This window comes from Canis lupus, chromosome 8 (assembly GCF_003254725.2).
Source record: "Canis lupus dingo isolate Sandy chromosome 8, ASM325472v2, whole genome shotgun sequence".
Classification (NCBI taxonomy): domain Eukaryota; kingdom Metazoa; phylum Chordata; class Mammalia; order Carnivora; family Canidae; genus Canis; species Canis lupus.
In genome coordinates, this window is record NC_064250.1 from 46808043 (window position 1) to 46825566 (window position 17524).

A 17524-nucleotide genomic window follows, 5' to 3' on the forward strand; every position below is an offset into this window, starting at 1 on the left:
ATTTATTTATTCATGAGAGACATAGAGAGGCAGAGACATAGGCAGAGGGAAAAGCAGGCTCCATGCAGGGAGCCCGATGTGGGACTTGATCCCAGGACCCCAGGACCACGACCTGAGCCAAAGGTAGACAGATGCTCAACCACTGAGCCACACAGATGCCCCACTTCTAAACTATCTTAAATAAGAGTCTACCTTGAGGCACCTGAGTGGTTCAGTTGGTTATGCATCTGCCTTTGGCTCAGGTCATAATCTCAGGGTCCTGGGATCGAGCCCCTTGTTGGGCTCCCTGCTCAGCAGGGAACCTACTTCTCTCTTTCCCTCTGCCACTACCCGCTGCTTGTGCTCTCTCTCTGCGTCAAATAAATAAAATCTTAAAAAAAAAAAAAAAGTCTACCTTAATCTAATAGATTTTTAAAAAAATTCTATAACCTTCCCTGATAATATGTCCTATTATTACTTCTTCATATAACACTTTAAAAATAGGCAAATACAAATATAAGAAAATTTAAAAAGCACCTATACCCTCGCTCAAGTTGGCACTCTAAGAATCTTGAGGCAAAAAGCTCATGAGATTCCTTTCTTCTTAATTTCTTTCTCTTAGTAGGCAGATAGCCCTACTAAGAGTCATCCCTGCATTCATTCACTCTTTCTGTAACCAATAACTCAACTGCTTTTGCCTCCTTCATATATCTTGAATTCATTCCCCCACCCACCTTATCAGTTCTACCATCCTCATTTTTGTGTAAATTATTGCTAAAGTCTATTACTTAATGGCTGCTTTGCTTCTAAGAAAGGTCCATTCTAATCTGTTCTCTTGACTATTGCCAGAGTGCTTTCTAAAACACAAATTTGACCATGCAATTATTCAGCTTAAAATCCTTCACTCGCTTCATAACACTTTCAAAATAAAGTCCAAATTCCTAAGCTTGGAAAACACAGTCGTTTTTCATCTGGCTTCACTCACCAATCCCTTCACATGCTAAACTCTGGCCATACTAAACTACTTACATGTCTCCAAACAAGGCATGCCCTCTTTCAGAGCCTATTTCCTCTCTCTGCCCACTTATGAAGACCTTTCCCTATTTGCCTCTGGTTGAAGTCTAATTATCTTTGAAGAGTTGACTCAGGGTCTTCAGGGAAGCTAGCACTTTTTCCTGACAAACCCTTAGCTGGCCTGAGCTAGGTCTTTCCATTTCACAGGATTCCATTAATATCCTCCGATTACTTCTTTTACTGTACTCATCAAACCTTACAGCAATTTTCTATTTCCTTAACAGTAAATTGTATTTTATTTAAAATACTACCCCTGCATTTTAACACAGGACCTGTCATATACATGACACACTATAAATTTGATGAAATAAAGGATAAAATAGACCCCCATCATACTAGATAATATTTACTAGGTAGGAAAAATGTAGACATATAAGACCAGAGAAAATCACTGGTATTGGAAGGAGACTGCAGATGTAATAGTAGGTCAGTGTCACATTGACAAAGGAACATTGACAACTTTCCTTAAAGATATACAACTTCTGGGCAGCCCAGGTGGCTCAGCGGTTTAGCACCGCCTTCACCCCAGGGTGTGATCCTAGAGACCTGGAATCCAGTTCCACATCGGGCTCCCTGCATGGAGCCTGCTTCTCTCTCTGCCCGTGTCTCTGCCTCTCTCTCTCTCTCTCTCTCTCTCTCTGTCTCATGAATAAATAAATAAAAATAAAATCTTTTAAAAAATATATACAACTTCTGCCTAAATAATTTTAGCGTAAGTTTATTTGCTCTTTGGACAACTATTTATTGTTGTACATACTACTGACCAATAAAAGAACAAAGCGGAAGTGTCAACTGATTTGGAGTCTAAATATCTTGTAACTTTCAGTATTAATATGGCCATCAGCATTTCTACAAAGAGTATTACATATAAGTGATTTTCAAACTATGCTTTCAGTAGCCCTGGGATTTCCATGGAAAAGACCCAGAGGCCAATGGTTGTTTGGAGATAAGGAGAAGGAAGTTAGAAAGCTAGACACAACTTCGGAGGGACTGTAGGTCCCTGTCACAGTTTCATACAAACTCCACTTTATCTGATTCACATACTGGGATCCATATACATTTAAGGAAAGGTTTCATTGCTGAAAATACTTTTGAAAATGAGTAATATAATCATAATAGTTCTAAAATGAACTTGGTAAAATGAAAATACATAATGATAATATCTTGCTTGCTACTTTTTAATGAGTAACTACCAATGGCCTGTAAATAATCTAGTAATCAAGATAAGAACACATCAAGGGAGAGACCAATTTGTTTTCAAGTAATCTAAATATAATGATTTTGCTCACAAAGACAAAAGAGATAAGAAAAAAATAAAAAACATGTTAACTCAAAGTAACACTTACTACAGGCCCTCAATAAGGTTAAACTTTACTCCCAAATAAAGAAAATCACACTCCTTGAGAAAGTTCTGGTTAAACACAGGTAAAGATAAAGGATATATTTTTGCCAGTTTAAAAACTGAGAACAAAAAAGTCTTACTTTGTCTACTAACTAAAAAGAAAAAGAAAAAGAAAGAGAAACAAAGAAAATAAACCAATCCCCATTTTATTAGCTAGATACAATAGTGTCAGATTTAGAAAATCTTTTTACAGTTCTCACACTCTTAAACTGTTCTGCAAAATTTGACACCATGATTCCAACTTTCCTTTGTATGCTTCTTTCCTCCTGGCCTCTCCCCATCCCAATATTCTTATGCCTCTGGTTTATCTTGTTTACCTCTGTTGCTACTGATACCTCTAAGGGCTTCTTCTACTTTCTCCCACACACTGTGTGTATTCCCCAAATATCAGTTCTCAATCTGTGCTCTCTTGTTTCCACTATCACTCTTGGTGAAATAATCAGTTCAAACTATTACTCCAATGGGATGATTTCCCAATAATACTTTTAAATCCTGCTCTCATTAAATATGTCTCTATTTGGGTGCACTGATGTTACCTCAAATACATCAATTTAAAGTTAAATCATCATCTCTTTTCTCCCCTTAAGTTCTTAAGTCCTCCCCTTCTGACCCAATTTGTTTGGGTCAGTAAAAACAGAACTTACTATGTGCTGGGCCCTATTGTGGATGCTAGTAGATACTGAAATTAATAAAGACAACTTGCCTTTAGGTGGCTCTCTCCCCTCATAAAAGGTAATTTCTGCACAATATGGCAAAATGTAATAACAGCACTATACACAGTATGTTCTCGAAGCAGAGTCTAGGTTCAGGAAACATTTCCTATAGGAGGTATCACCTGAGTTAACTTTTAAAGGAAAAATAAAAATTAGCCACATATTGTAGGAGGGAAGATATTCCAAGTAGAGGCAACAGTATCAACAAACGCATAGATGCAGGAAATCAAATGCTAGACAGCAATGCAAGAAGAGTGCAGACAAGGATCAGGTACTGATTTTAACCTACGGACAACCAGAAGCCATTAAAAAGTTATATACATGTATCAGTGTCAAGAGTTGCAATGTAGTTACATTACTATGGTGGCAGTAAGGAAAACAAATCTGAGGGCAAAAGACTATAGATGTGTTACAAGGCGTTTTAAATAGTCTAAGCAAGTTATGATGAGAGCTTGAACTAGGGCAATGGTAGTAGTGTAGGCAGATAAAAAGGGACTGAAGAAAAGTTTAAAAGTAAGAGTAGCAGAGAGAATGGAGTCAACATGATGTAACTGTGCCCCAGGAAATTTTTTCTGCCCAGGATGGTAAGACTAAACCAGTAATTAGCTTTACTATTTACTTCAGGAAATTATTACCAACTAACTTATCTGGGCAAGCAATGTGTGCATCAGGGCAAATAGGTCTCCTGATAGGATAACAAATTGCTTCAAGGCCCTTTTCTTATTATGCCCATTAATTCTAAATATCATGTCACAAACTTTGCCCACCCCAACCAGTTCCCCATCTTGAAGGATGTGCCTTAAACCATGTGAGTCCAAAACTCAAAACCCTAAGAGATAGATTTTCCTAACTTCCCCTAACTACTAAGATTCTGTCAAAGTGGCACTTTCCCTTCTTGCAGTTTAATAACATCAGCTTTACTGAATCAACAAGATTCTCTTTGTGGAGAAAGTTAATAGCAGGAATAGGTGACTATCAAAGGTAGGAAAGAGAAAGAAATCCAAATATGACTCCTAAGTTTTAGACCTCAGGAAACTGAATTGTTAAATTTGAGGGCTAGTTGATAGGGGCTTCCAAGTAGAGATGTGTGTAAGCCTTGAAGCTTGGGGGAGGGGTCAGGGCACCCACAGGCAGTCATTATAGGTGAAATTTTTCTTGTGATGATGTCTTTATTTTCCTCTTTTTTCCTAATAGGAGTTAGGATGCAGTAAATAGAATTAAACCTAGCACAAATATGATAAACAGTATGTACTAATAATTGGCCAGTATGTACTAATACAGCCATATCTGATTATGTTTTTGCAATGCTTATATTCTAGATAGTAAACAGCCACTATGTTGAGCTCTACTCCTGGGATCCGATCCTTGACCTTCTGCAACTCAACAACTAATAGGTTAACACCTGGTTTAACAGAGAACTAAGACCAGTGAAGGTTATGATTGGTCAGCAACAGTGCAAGTCAGCTTCCAAAAGTCCCATCTCTCTCAGGCACAGTTGTTGGTTCCCTTCAAGGTCCCAAGAGGGATACCTTGCTTTCACATGCCCCTGCCTGGTCCCAGGTAGGCATAGTGAGGAGAATGCAATAGTCCTCCATCCTGTCCATCAAGTTGGCCCCCATCTCTACATGTTGCCTGGTGAGACCAGGAATATTAGGGGAGATGGCACGTTAAGCAGTGACACTAGTTTCCTAGTAGTCAGTCAGACCAACTAGTTCTTCATTAAGAACAGATAAAATAGCAAGATCCAATTGTATGCTGCCTATAATAAACCACTTTAAACATAAAGACAATAATGTTAAAAGTAAATAATAAACCACTTCAAACATAAAGACAAAAAGGTTAAAAGAAGTATAGAGGAAACAATACACTACATTAATACTAGTCAAAATAAAGCTGGAATAACTATATATTCCTTTCTCAATAATCAATAGAATAAGCAGGCAGAAATCAGCAAGGATGTAAACAGCACTTGGTCATGGTGAATAATCTTCTTAATGTACTGTTGGATCCTATTGACTAGTATCTTGTTGAGAATTTTTGCGTATGAGTTCATCAGGGATATTGGTCTATAATTCTCCTTTTTGGTGCGGTCTTTGGTTTTGGAATTAAGGTGATGCTGACCTCATAAAATGAGTTTGGAAGTATTCCATCTCTTTCTATCTTTTGGAACAGCTTTAGTAGAATAAGGTATTTCAAAAATTCTTCAGAGTGTAGGGATAGAGGGAACATTCCTCAGCATCTTAAAAGCCATCTACGAAAAGCCCACAGCAAACATCATTCTCAATGGGGAAACACTGGGAGCCTTTCCCCTAAAATCAGGAACACAACAGGGATGTCCACTCTCACCACTGCTATTCAACATAGTACTAGAAGCCCTAGCCTCAGCAATCAGGCAACAAAAAGAAAAGGCATTCAAATTGGCAAAGAAGTCAAACTCTCCCTCTTTGCAGATGACATGATATTGTACATAGAAAACCCAAAAGACTCCACCCCAAGATTGCTAGAACTCATACAGCAATTCGGCAGTGTGGCGGGATACAAAATCAATGCCCAGAAATCAGTGGCATTTCTATACACTGAGACTGAAGAAAGAGAAATTAGTCAATCCCATTTACAATTGCACCCAAAAGCATAAGATACCTAGGAATAAACCTAACCAAAGAGGTAAAGAATCTATACCCTAAAAACTACAGAACACTTCTGAAAGAAATCGAGGAAGACACAAAGAGATGGAAAAATATTCCATGTTCATGGAATGGAAGAATTAATATTGTGAAAATGTCAATGCTACCCAGGGCAATTTACACATTTAATGCAATCCCTATCAAAATACCATGGGCTTTCTTCAGAGAGTTGGAACAAATCATCGTAAGATTTGTATGGAATCAGAAAAGACCCCGAATAGCCAGGGGAATATTAAAAAAGAAAACCAGAGCTGGGGGCATCACAATGCCAGATTTCAGGTTGTACTACAAAGCTGTGATCATCAAGACAGTGTGGTACTGGCACAAAAACAGACACACAGATCAATGGAACAGAATAGAGAATCCAGAAATGGCCCTTCAACTCTATGGTCAACTAGTATTTGACAAGCAGTAAAGACTATCCACTGGAAGAAAGACAGTCTCTTCAATAAATGGTGCTGGGAAAATTGGACAGCCACGTGCAGAAGAATGAAACTAGACCATTCTCTTACACCAGACCCAAAGATAAACTCAAAATGGATGAAAGATCTAAATGTGAGACAAGAATCCATCAAAATCCTAGAGGAGAACACAGGCAACACCCTTTTTGAACTTGGCCACAGCAACTTCTTGCAAGATACATCTATGAAGGCAAGGGAAACAAAAGCAAAAATGAACTATTGGGACTTAAGAAGCTTTTGCACAGCAAAAGAAACAGTCAACAAAACTAAAAGACAACATACAGAATGGGAGAAGATATCTGTAAATGACATAACAGATAAAAGGCTAGTATCCAAGATCTATAAAGAACTTATTAAACTCAACAGCAAAGAAACAGACAATCCAATAATCAAATGGGCAAGACATGAACCGAAATTTCACCAAAGAAAACACAGACATGGCCAACAAGCACATGAGAAAATTGCTCCACATCACAGGCCATCAGGGAAATACAAATCAAAACCACAATGAGATACCACCTCACACCAGTGAGAATGGGGAAAATTAACAAGACAGGAAACAACAAATGTTGGAGAGGATGTGGAGAAAGGGGAACCCTCATGCACTGTTGGTGGGAATGTGAACTGGTACAGCCACTCTGAAAAACTGTGTGGACATTGCTCAAAGAGTTAAAAATAAAACTGCCCTACAACCCAGCAATTGCACTGCTGGGGATTTACCCCAAAGATACAGATGCAGTGAAACGCTGGAACACCTGCACCCCGATGTTTATAGCAGCAATGTCCACAATAGCCAAAATGTGGAAGGAGCCTTGGTATCCATCAGAGATGAATGGATAAAGAAGATGTGGTATATGTATACAATGGAATATTACTCAGGCATTAGAAATGACAAATACCCACCATTTGCTTCAACGTGGATGGAACTGGAGGGCATTATGTTGAGTGAAGTAAGTCAATTGGAGAAGGACAAACATTATATGGTCTCATTCATTTGGGGAATATAAAAACTAGTGAAAGGGAATAAAGGGGAAAGGAGAGAAAATGAGCAAAAATATCAGTGAGGATGACAGAACAGGAGAGATTCCTAACTCTGGGAAATGAACAAGGGGTGGTGGAAAGGGAGGTGGGCAGAGGGTTGGGGTGACTGGGTGATGGGCACTGACGGGGGCACTTGACAGGATGAGCACTGGGTTATATGCTGTATGTTGGCAAATTGAACTCCAGTTTAAAAAAAAAAAAAAAAAAGGATGCAAACAGCAAAACTTGAACAACAGTATCAACCAACATGACCTGACACTTATAGAAATCCAATGACAACAGAATACACATTATTCCCAAGTACATGTAGAACATTTACCAACATAAACCATGTTCTGGGCCATAAAACAAGTCTCAAATTCAAAAGGGTTCAAATTGGTACTCCTGGGTGGCTCAGCGGTTTAGCACCTGCCTTGGGCCCAGGGTGTGATCCTGGAGTTCCAGGATTGAGTCCCACATTGAGCTCCCTGTGTGGAGCCTACTTCTCTCTCTGCCTGTATCTCTGCCTCTTTCTCTTTCTGTGTCTCTCATGAATAAATAAAATCTTTTTTTAAAAAAAGAGTTCAAATCATATAAAATATGATCTCTGACCACAATGAAATTAAATCATCAAATACTTGGAAACTACGTTTAAAAACAGTCCATGGGTAAAAGTAAAAATCAAAAGAGAAATCAGAAAGTATTTTGAATTAAATGAAAGCACAATATATAAAAATTACAGGATACCACAAAAGCGGTACTTAGAAATTTACAGTACTAAACCAGTGGTTCTCAATTAGGGACATTCACTGCCAATCTGGACACATTTGGCAATCTGGAAATATTTTTGGTTGTTGCCAGAGGAGTGCAACTGGCATCTAGTGGGTATTGACCAGGGATACTGCTAAACATCATATAATACATAGGATAGCACCCACAACAAAAAATTATTCAGCTTAAAATGTCAATACTGCAACTATTGAGAAACCCTGCACTAAATGTCTTTTTTTAAAAAAAGGCTTACTTAAATCCATGTCCTCAGCTTTCACCTATAGAAACTAAAGGGACAAAGAAAAAAAGGAACCAGTAGCAATCAGAACAGAAAGCAGTAAAGTAGGAAAACAGAGAAAAGGAAACCAAAAGGTAAATCTTCGAGAGATTAATAACACTGATAAACATGTAGTCATACTAATGGGGGAGATTCAAATGACCAATATCAAGAATGAGAGAGATATCATCATATAGATTCCAGAGACATTAAAAAAGATAATAAAAGAGTATTATGAACAAGTTTATTCTAATAAATCCATGGACACATGGAAAAATACCTTGTAGTCCCAAACTATCACAGCTTACTCAAAAAATAGATAACCTAAACAGTCCTATTCCTAACCTATTAATAAAATTGAATTTCTTTTTTTTTTAAGATTTATTTATTTATTTATGATAGACATAGAGAGAGAGAGAGAGAGAGAGAGAGAGAGAGAGGCAGAGACACAGGAGGAGGGAGAAGCAGGCTCCATGCCAGGAGCCCGATGCGGGACTAGATCCCGGGACTCCAGGATCGCGCCCTGGGCCAAAGGCAGGCGCTAAACCGCTGAGCCACCCAGGGATCCCCCTAAAATTGAATTTCTAGTTAAAAATCTTTCCACAAATGGGACACCTGGGTGGCTCAGCAGTTGAGCATCTGCCTTTGGCTCAGGGCGTGATCCCAGGTCCAGGGATCCAGTCCCATATCGGGCTCTCTGTGGGGAACCTGCTTCTCACTCTATGTCTCTCTGCCTCTGTGTGTCTCTCATGAATAAATACATAAAAATCTTTGAAAAAAAAATCTTTCCACAAAGACAACTCCTAGGCTAAACGGATTCATTGCCAAATTCCACCAAACATGTAAGAAAATATACAAATTCTATACAAACTCTTCCCCAAAAAACTGAAGAGGGAATATTTTCGAAGTCTGCAATCAGGCTAACATTACCCTGATACCCAAACAAAAACATTACTTGAAAAAGTAAGCTGCAGAACAATATCTTGAGCAGACATCCAAGAATTCTAAACAAAAATTTAGCAAACCAAAATAAACAAAACATTAAAAGAATAATACATCATGATCACATGTAGTTTTTCTAAGAAATGCAGTTACCTAACATTCAAAAATCAATGTAATTCACCTTATTAACAAAATTTAAATGTCCCTGTCAATATTTAAGTTTACAGCCATATCTTTCCTTCTTTGAATTCAAAGGTTATATACTGAACTGAAATTTTTTTAATGACTTAAAGGTCAAGTAATTTTAAGCATATATATGAGGTGCCTGGGGGCTCAATTGGTTAAGCATCTGCCTTTGGCTCTGGTCATGATTTCAGGGTCCTGGGATGGAGACCCACATCAGGCTTGCTGCTTAGCAGGGAGCCTGCTTCTCCCTCTCCCTCTGCCTCTGCCCCTTCCACCCTGCCCATTGCTCCCCCGACACTTGTGCTTCTCTAACTCTAATAACTAAGTAAAATCTTTAAAATACATATACAAAAAAACCTCATATTATTTTTTTTAAAGATTTTATTTATGAGAGACAGAGACAGAGAGACAGAGAGAGAGAGAGAGAGAGAGAGAGAGAGAGAGAGGCAGAGACACAAGCAGAGGGAGAAGCAGGCTCCACGCAGGAAGCCTGATGTGGGACTCGATCCTGCATCTCCAGGATCAGGCCCTGGGCCGAAGGCGGCGCTAAACCGCTGAACCATCCGGGCTGCCTAAATATTTTAATTAAAATTTATTCAACAAGCATTTATTGAATACCTACCATGCCATGCAGCAATAAACAACAGTGAACAAAAACCCTGCCTCTATGAAGGAGATAAATAGAAAATAAACAGGCAAATTATTTACAGTGGTTTGCTGAGTGGTAAGACCAAACGATAAATTTTCAGCAAGTTTGCAAACTAGGTGTTAAACACAGCCTTTATTAAAAAATAATTAGGGATCCCTGGGTGGCGCAGCGGTTTAGCGCCTGCCTTTGGCCCAGGGCGTGATCCTGGAGACCCGGGATCGAATCCCACGTCGGGCTCCCGGTGCATGGAGCCTGCTTCTCCCTCTGCCTGTGTCTCTGCCTCTCTCTCTCTCTCTCTCTCTCTCTCTGTGACTATCATAAATAAATAAAAATTAAAAAAAAATTATATAAACATATAAATAAGTTATTTTAAAACAAAGGTAATAAATATTAAAAACTCATCACTTCTTAATCATTTTACTATGTTTTATTATCTATGCTGCTGAAGTTATTTACAACTTTGTCTCTGTATGGTGGAAAGTGACATGATGCTTGCTGGGTTATTGTACATCCATCCACAACGTCATGTTCAGCGACTTTATGTTGGTGGCTTGAAATCAGCCATGGTGGCAGTATTTACACCATGGAACCTCGCAAGAACTACCAATCATAGGTTGAATGACTGTTTTGTGACTGCCTAGATCTAAGAAATTGATGGACTAAACTCAAAAGTATGTGATGTCTATAATCATTACAATATGAATAGCACCAAAAAATTGAGGATATATTCTTCTATTACTTGAAAACTATTATCCAATTCAGCAAATTCAGTTATATTATTTGAAAACTATTATCCAATTCAGCAAGTTTCTCATGCCACTGATATGTCAGTGGAATGCTGACACATCTTCCTTGTTTCACTTTCACCTTACTTATTAGCACAAACAGAAAGATCAACCATCATTCAAGCTGGAACTATACTCTGAGAACTCGTTGTGAAACATTTACTACACTGAGTTGTACCTTACAAGAGAGTAAAGGCCCTGCAGAATGAGATGAACAGGTTAAGAGGGGGATTAGAAGTACTGGAGGCAGTAACAAAGTTTCAAGTAAAGAAAGTAACATTTGAGCAAGGAACTGAAGGAGGTAAAAAAGTGAGCCATGCAAGTAGAATGAAAATTCAAAAAAAAAAAAAAGAAAATAACCAGTGCAATCTCCTAAGAGGGTGGCTTGCCTGGAGTACCTGACAAACAGAAAGGAGGTCAGTGTGTTCAGTGCAAAATGAAACAACAGACTAGGAGAGATGAGACCAAATGGGTTACAAAGGGCAAAGTCATATAGGCCCTTACACTGACTTTTAACTCTGAGAGAAATGGGAAGCCATTGGAAGGTTCTAAACAGAACTTAGTTTTGCGTTTGGCTGCTGGGTAAGAATGGACTGAAGATTTCCTTTTTAATTTTGTGGTTGAAGCATTCGTTGTTTACAGCATGTTATTTAGACTTCATTCATTTATGTTCTTTCCAGATTTTTTTTTTCTTGTGATTGATTTCCAGTTTCATAGCACTGTGGTCAGAAAAGATGCATGATAGGATTTCAGTTTTTGTGAATCTGATGAGATTTGTTTTGGGGCCTAACATGATCTACTTATTCTAAAGAATGATCTGGACATACTTGAAAAGAATGTGTATTCGAGTGCTTTTGGATGGTATGTTGTGAATATATCTGTTAGACCTATCTAGTCCAGTGTATCATTCAAAGCCACTGTTTCCAGTGCACCTGGCTGGCTCAGTCAGTAGAGCATGCAACTAACTCTTAAACTCAGGGTTGTAACTTTGAGCCCCACACTGGATATAGAGTTTATTTTTAAAAATAGTCTTTAAAAATCAAAAACCATCAAAAAACAAAACAACAAACAACAACAACAACAACAAAAAAACAAAACAAAGCCACTGTTTCATTGTTGATTTTCTATCTGGATGAACTTTTCACAGATATAAGTGGGATGTTAAACTCCTCTACTATTATTGTATTACTATTGATTTCTTTCTTTATATTGGTTAATAGTTGCATTTTGTATTTAGGTGCTCCCAGGTTGGGTGCATGTTTACAATTGTTATACCCTCTTGTTGGATTGTTTCCTTTCTGATTACACAGTGTTCTTGTCTCCTGATACATTCTTTGTTTTAAATTCTATTTTGCTTACATAAGTATTGCTACCCCAGCTTTCTTTTCACATCAATTTGCATGATAAATTATTTTTTCATCCTGTACTTTCAATCTGCATGTGTCTTTAGGTCTCAAGAGAGTCTTGCAGGTAAACTGGTATAGCTACTGTGGAAGAGTATGGAGTTTCCTTAAAAAGTTAAAAACAGAATTACCATATGACCTAGTAATTCCACTACTGAGTATTTATTTACCCAAAGAAATAGAAAACACTAATTCAAAAAAGATACATCCACCCCTATGTTTACTGCAGCATTATTTACAATAACTATGATATGGAAGCAACCCAAGTGTCCATGAATAGATGAATTGATAAAAATGTGGTATTTATACAATGGAATACTACTCAATCATAAAAAAGAATGAGATTTTGCTTTTTGCAACAACATGGATGCTAGATGATATAAAGCTAAATGAAGTAAGTCAGAGAAACACACATATCATATGATCTCACTCATATGTGGAATTTAAGAAACAAAACAAATGAACAAAGAAAAAAGAAGACAAACCTAGACTCTTCAATTGAGAACTGGTAGCTGCCAGAGGGGAGGTGGGGGGGGGGGGAATGGTGAAACAGATAAAGGGGATTAAGAGTGTACTCAGCATGGTTGAACTGTACACTGAACAGTACACTTAGTTGGTTGAACTTCCAACTCTTGGTTTTGGCCCAGGTCATGGTCTCAGGATCTGGGGTGAGCCTTGCCTCAGACTCTGTTGAGTGGGAAGTGTGCTTGGGATTCTCTCCGCTCCCCCCCTCCCCAAATAAATAAATAAATAAATAAATAAATAAATAAATAAAGAGATAAATCTTTAAAGAAAAAGCATACTTATCATAATGAGCACTGAGTAATGTAAGGAATTGCTGAATCAGTATATCGTATACCTGAAACTAATCTAACACTATATGCTGATTAAACTTGAACAAAAAGTATTTTGGAACTAGATAGAGGTAGTAGTTGTTCAACACTGTGAATGTGCTAAATACCTCCAAATTTTTCACTTAACAAAAAAGAATAGATTGATGAGAATAAAAAGGAAGGCAAGAAGACAATTAGGAGGCTACTATTATATAATCCTGCAGATGATGGTGAACTGGATTCAAATGGTTAACAGAAGTGCTCCTGAATCTTATTTCCATAATAGCTCTAGAAAATGCACTATTCACTGATACAGTATCTGTTGAAATCACATTGACTATTTAAATGGGAGAGAGGTGTATGAGACTCCACAATTAATGCTGAAATTAAAGACAATTTTCTAAAAGAAAGTAAAGGCAACTATTTCAAATAAAAGTCTTATCTACAATGACCAAAAAAATCAGCTGAACTGTAATAGTTTTCATGACAACATCATGCTTCACAAAATAAATTTCTTCAACACTGCATAAGTATAGAGTATATGAAGGATTTACATGCATATACAGTAATTTGCTCTACACAGGAAGGAACAAAAAACAAGAAGAGATAATAAATTATCAGGTATCCACTGTGTGAACTCCTACTACAGTAGGAGTTTCATGTGCAAGCTTACAGATTGTTTAAGAATTAACTATCCCTAGGGTACCTGGGTGGCTCAGTCGGTTAAATGTCCAACTCTTGATCTCACCTCAGGTCTTGATTTTACAGTTTTGAGTTCAAGCCTCATGCTAGGCCACAATGGGTGTAGAGCCCACTTGAAAAAATAACTGCCCCTAAACCACAGGAAGCTCACATTAAAGGGAAGAGACAAACTAATTATAGGATCAACTCCTGGGATCCCTGGGTGGCGCAGCGGTTTGGCGCCTGCCTTTGGCCCAGGGCGCGATCCTGGAGACCCGGGATCGAATCCCACAGTTGGGCTCGAGCATGGAGCATGGAGCCTGCTTCTCCCTCTGCCTATGTCTCTGGTGCATGGAGCCTGCTTCTCCCTCTGCCTATGTCTCTGCCTCTCTCTCTCTCTCTGTGACTATTATAAAAAAACAAAACAAAAAACAAAAAATAACAACAACAAAAAAAAAACCTAAATGCTCCCTAGAAGATATTACAAATAAAAAAATGGCAAAATAAAACTTCAAATAAAGGAATGCTTTTTAAGTCAATTCTAAGAAAAACTTAATTGGTAAGCAAAAGTTCATCTGACTTGTTATATTCAACAACAAAGAAGGTTAAAATTCCTAAAAGAATCATCTTCTGTGGCCAATTCAGTCATGTAAGGTATACCACTAGTATGTCTTTAAGCAAACAAAATTCTCTAAATATAAAGAAGAGTAATTGTTTCACATGCTGAGCCACAAGTTAAAAATGGTCTTATCTATTGGAAAAATGTAATAAAACTAAAAAGACCAAGAATTAATGGCACAGGGCAGCCTGGGTGGCTGCAAAAGCCTTACTTTTTAAAAGTCCAGATTAAGGACTCTGGAAACTGTATTTTATACATAAACCTTGTTTATGCCAAAAAAGACACTAACCTAACAAAAGAATTTAATCTACAAATGTTTGTGAAAGTTCATCCATCTGAAAATGAAAGATTTGCTACAAATTAGGAGAATATATGCTACATATATAAACAAAATAGTAGTATCCTAACATTTAAAGAACTTTTAAGAAAAAATAAATCATCAGTTTAAAATAGAATATCAATGCAAAACTGATGCACAAAATAGAAGTATTTCACAAAGAAAAAGAAATGACTAATGAATACATGAAGAAAATACTCAAACCTCTGTAGTAATCAGAAACATGCCAATCAGAACACCATATGTCATTTTATCTTTTTCCATTTAGCAAATATTTAAGAAAGAAACAATAAGATATGGGGCAATAGGCATTCTTATTCCCTTAATAGAAGCATAAATTGGTGCAACCATTCTGAAAAGTAATTTAGCATGGTCTAGGAAAGTTGAAGACACACATACTCCTACAACTCAGCAATTCCACTTCTAGGTATACATCCCTGAGCAACTCTTACACATGGGCACAGAAAGGTGTACAACATAATGCCTGTGTAGCATTGTTTGTTGTTAGTAAAAGAAGAGTAAAAGAACAATAACACTAGAGTCTAATTATCCATTTACAGAAGAAATACAGAATATTCACCGGAATACTACTCAGAAGTAAAAATGATTACCTCAATAAAAAATAAATCACAAAAAACAAATTAATCAAGAGAAAAAGAAGTAAAAATGAATGGTTTACAGCATATAACATGAATGAATCTCACAATGTTGAAGGAGGAGGGAAATAAATTGCTTATGATTGCTTTATATAGATATTAACAACAAACACTCAGACAATACTGCCCATGTAATAGCCACTATACACCATACACTTTGCTTATAATGACTCATTTAATCCTCACAACAGGCTTATCAGGTAAATTCTATTTTTCAGATTGTATTTATTTATTTATTTACTTACTTACTTACTTTAGATACAGAGAGAGAAAAAAAGAGAGATGGGAGAGGCAGAGGGGGAGGCTGAGGGATAAGCAGACTCTGTGCTGAGTGCAGAGCCTGATACAGGGATTGATCCCATAACCCTGAGATCATGACCTGAGTCAAAACCAAGAGTTTGGGGTTGCCTGGGAGGCTCAGTGGTTGAGCCTCTTTCTGTGTCTCTCATGAATAAATAAATAAAATATTAAAAAACAAAACAAAACAAAAACCAAGAAAGAGTTGGACACTTAACCAAGCCACCCAGATGCCCCAAGTAAATTCTATTTTTAATCTCTATTTCATACATGAAGAAAGAGGCATGGAGAAGTAATATGCCCTAATCACATGATGGCAGAACCACTGGCATGAAAATCTGTGCTCTTAGACCCTTGACATTACAGTCTCTCAAAAATATGCAAAACTAAACAAGATAGTATTTAGGCAGATATGCATAATTACCAAAACTATGAAGAAAATAGACAACAATAAACACAATTAAGGGAAATGTTATTGACGGAAAGAAAGGGAGTCATAACTGGTAAAGATTCATGTGGAGACTTCAAAGTTTTAATAATGCTCTAATTCTTTTTTACTATTTTAATTCCAGGTATATTAATATACAGTATTCTATGAGTTTCAGGTATATAATAATTCAACAATTCTGTACATTTTATCAGTGCTTATCATAATAAGTATTCTCTTGATTCCCTTCTCCTATTTCACCCATGCCCCCACTGAACTCCCCTCTGGTAACCATCAGCTTGATTTCTATAGTTAAATCTATTATTTTTATCTTTTATTAATATGTTCATTTCTTTTGTTTCTTAAATTGAACAAGTGAGATCATATGGTATTTGTCTTTCTCTAACTGACTTATTTCACTTAACATTATACCCTCTAGATCCATCCATGTTGTTGCAAATGGAAAGATTCCATTTGTTTTCCTAGCTGAGTAATATTCCATTGTATAAAACACTACATCTTCTTTATCCATTCATCTATTGTTGGCACTTGGACTGTTTCCATAATTTGGCTATTGTAAATAATGCTGTAATAAAAATAGGGGTGTATGTATCCCTCTGAATTAGTGTTTTTGTATTCTTTGGGTAAATACCTAGTAATATGATTGCTAGATCACAGGGTAATTCTATTAACTTCCTGAGGAACCTCCATACTGTTTTCCACAGTGGCTGCATCAGTATGCATTCCCACCAACAGGGTTCCCCTTTCTCCATATCCTTGCTAACAGTTTTTGTTTTTCTTTGTGTTGTTGATTTTAGCCATTCTGACGGGTGTGAGGTACTATCTCATTGTGATTTTGATTTGCATTTCCCTGATGATGAGTGATGTTGTCATCTTTTCATGTGTCGGCCATCTGTGTATCTTCTTTGGAGAAATGTCTGTTCATGTCTTCTGCCCACCTTTTAATTAGATTACTTGTTTTTTGGGGTGTTGAATTGTGTATTTTTTAAAAAGATTTATTTGAGAGTGTGAGAGCAGGTGCCTGCATGCAAGCAGGAGATGGGGCAGAGGGAGGAGGAATCCTCAAGCAGACTCCCTGCTGAGCACAGAGCCCAAAAGGGGGCTCAATCACAGGGCCCCGAGATCATGACCTGAGCTGAAATCAAGAGCTGGACGCTCAACCAACTGAGCCACCCAGGCTCCCCCAGGTTTTCTATTCTGTTCCATTGATCTATGTGTCAATATTTGTGCCAGACAATACCATTTTGATGTTTACAGTTTTGTAGCATATCTTGAAACCTAAGTTTGTGATCCCTCTAGTTTTGTTC

The 17524-nt window shown here is 37.4% G+C and overlaps 1 protein-coding gene across 20 annotated transcripts in view; it reads right to left on the minus strand.

Annotated features, from left to right (window-relative positions):
• NUMB (NUMB endocytic adaptor protein) overlaps positions 1-17524 on the minus strand; it is a 162208-nt gene that overhangs the window by 63679 nt on the left and 81005 nt on the right. The window contains exon 1 of one of the 20 annotated variants that reach the window (XM_049113683.1): positions 14691-14713. The exons of the other annotated variants lie outside the window; for them this stretch is intronic. The gene's annotated coding sequence lies outside the window, so the exon portion shown is untranslated. Of the gene's footprint in view, positions 1-14690; positions 14714-17524 lie in introns of those variants that run through there. 20 annotated transcript variants of the gene reach the window in all.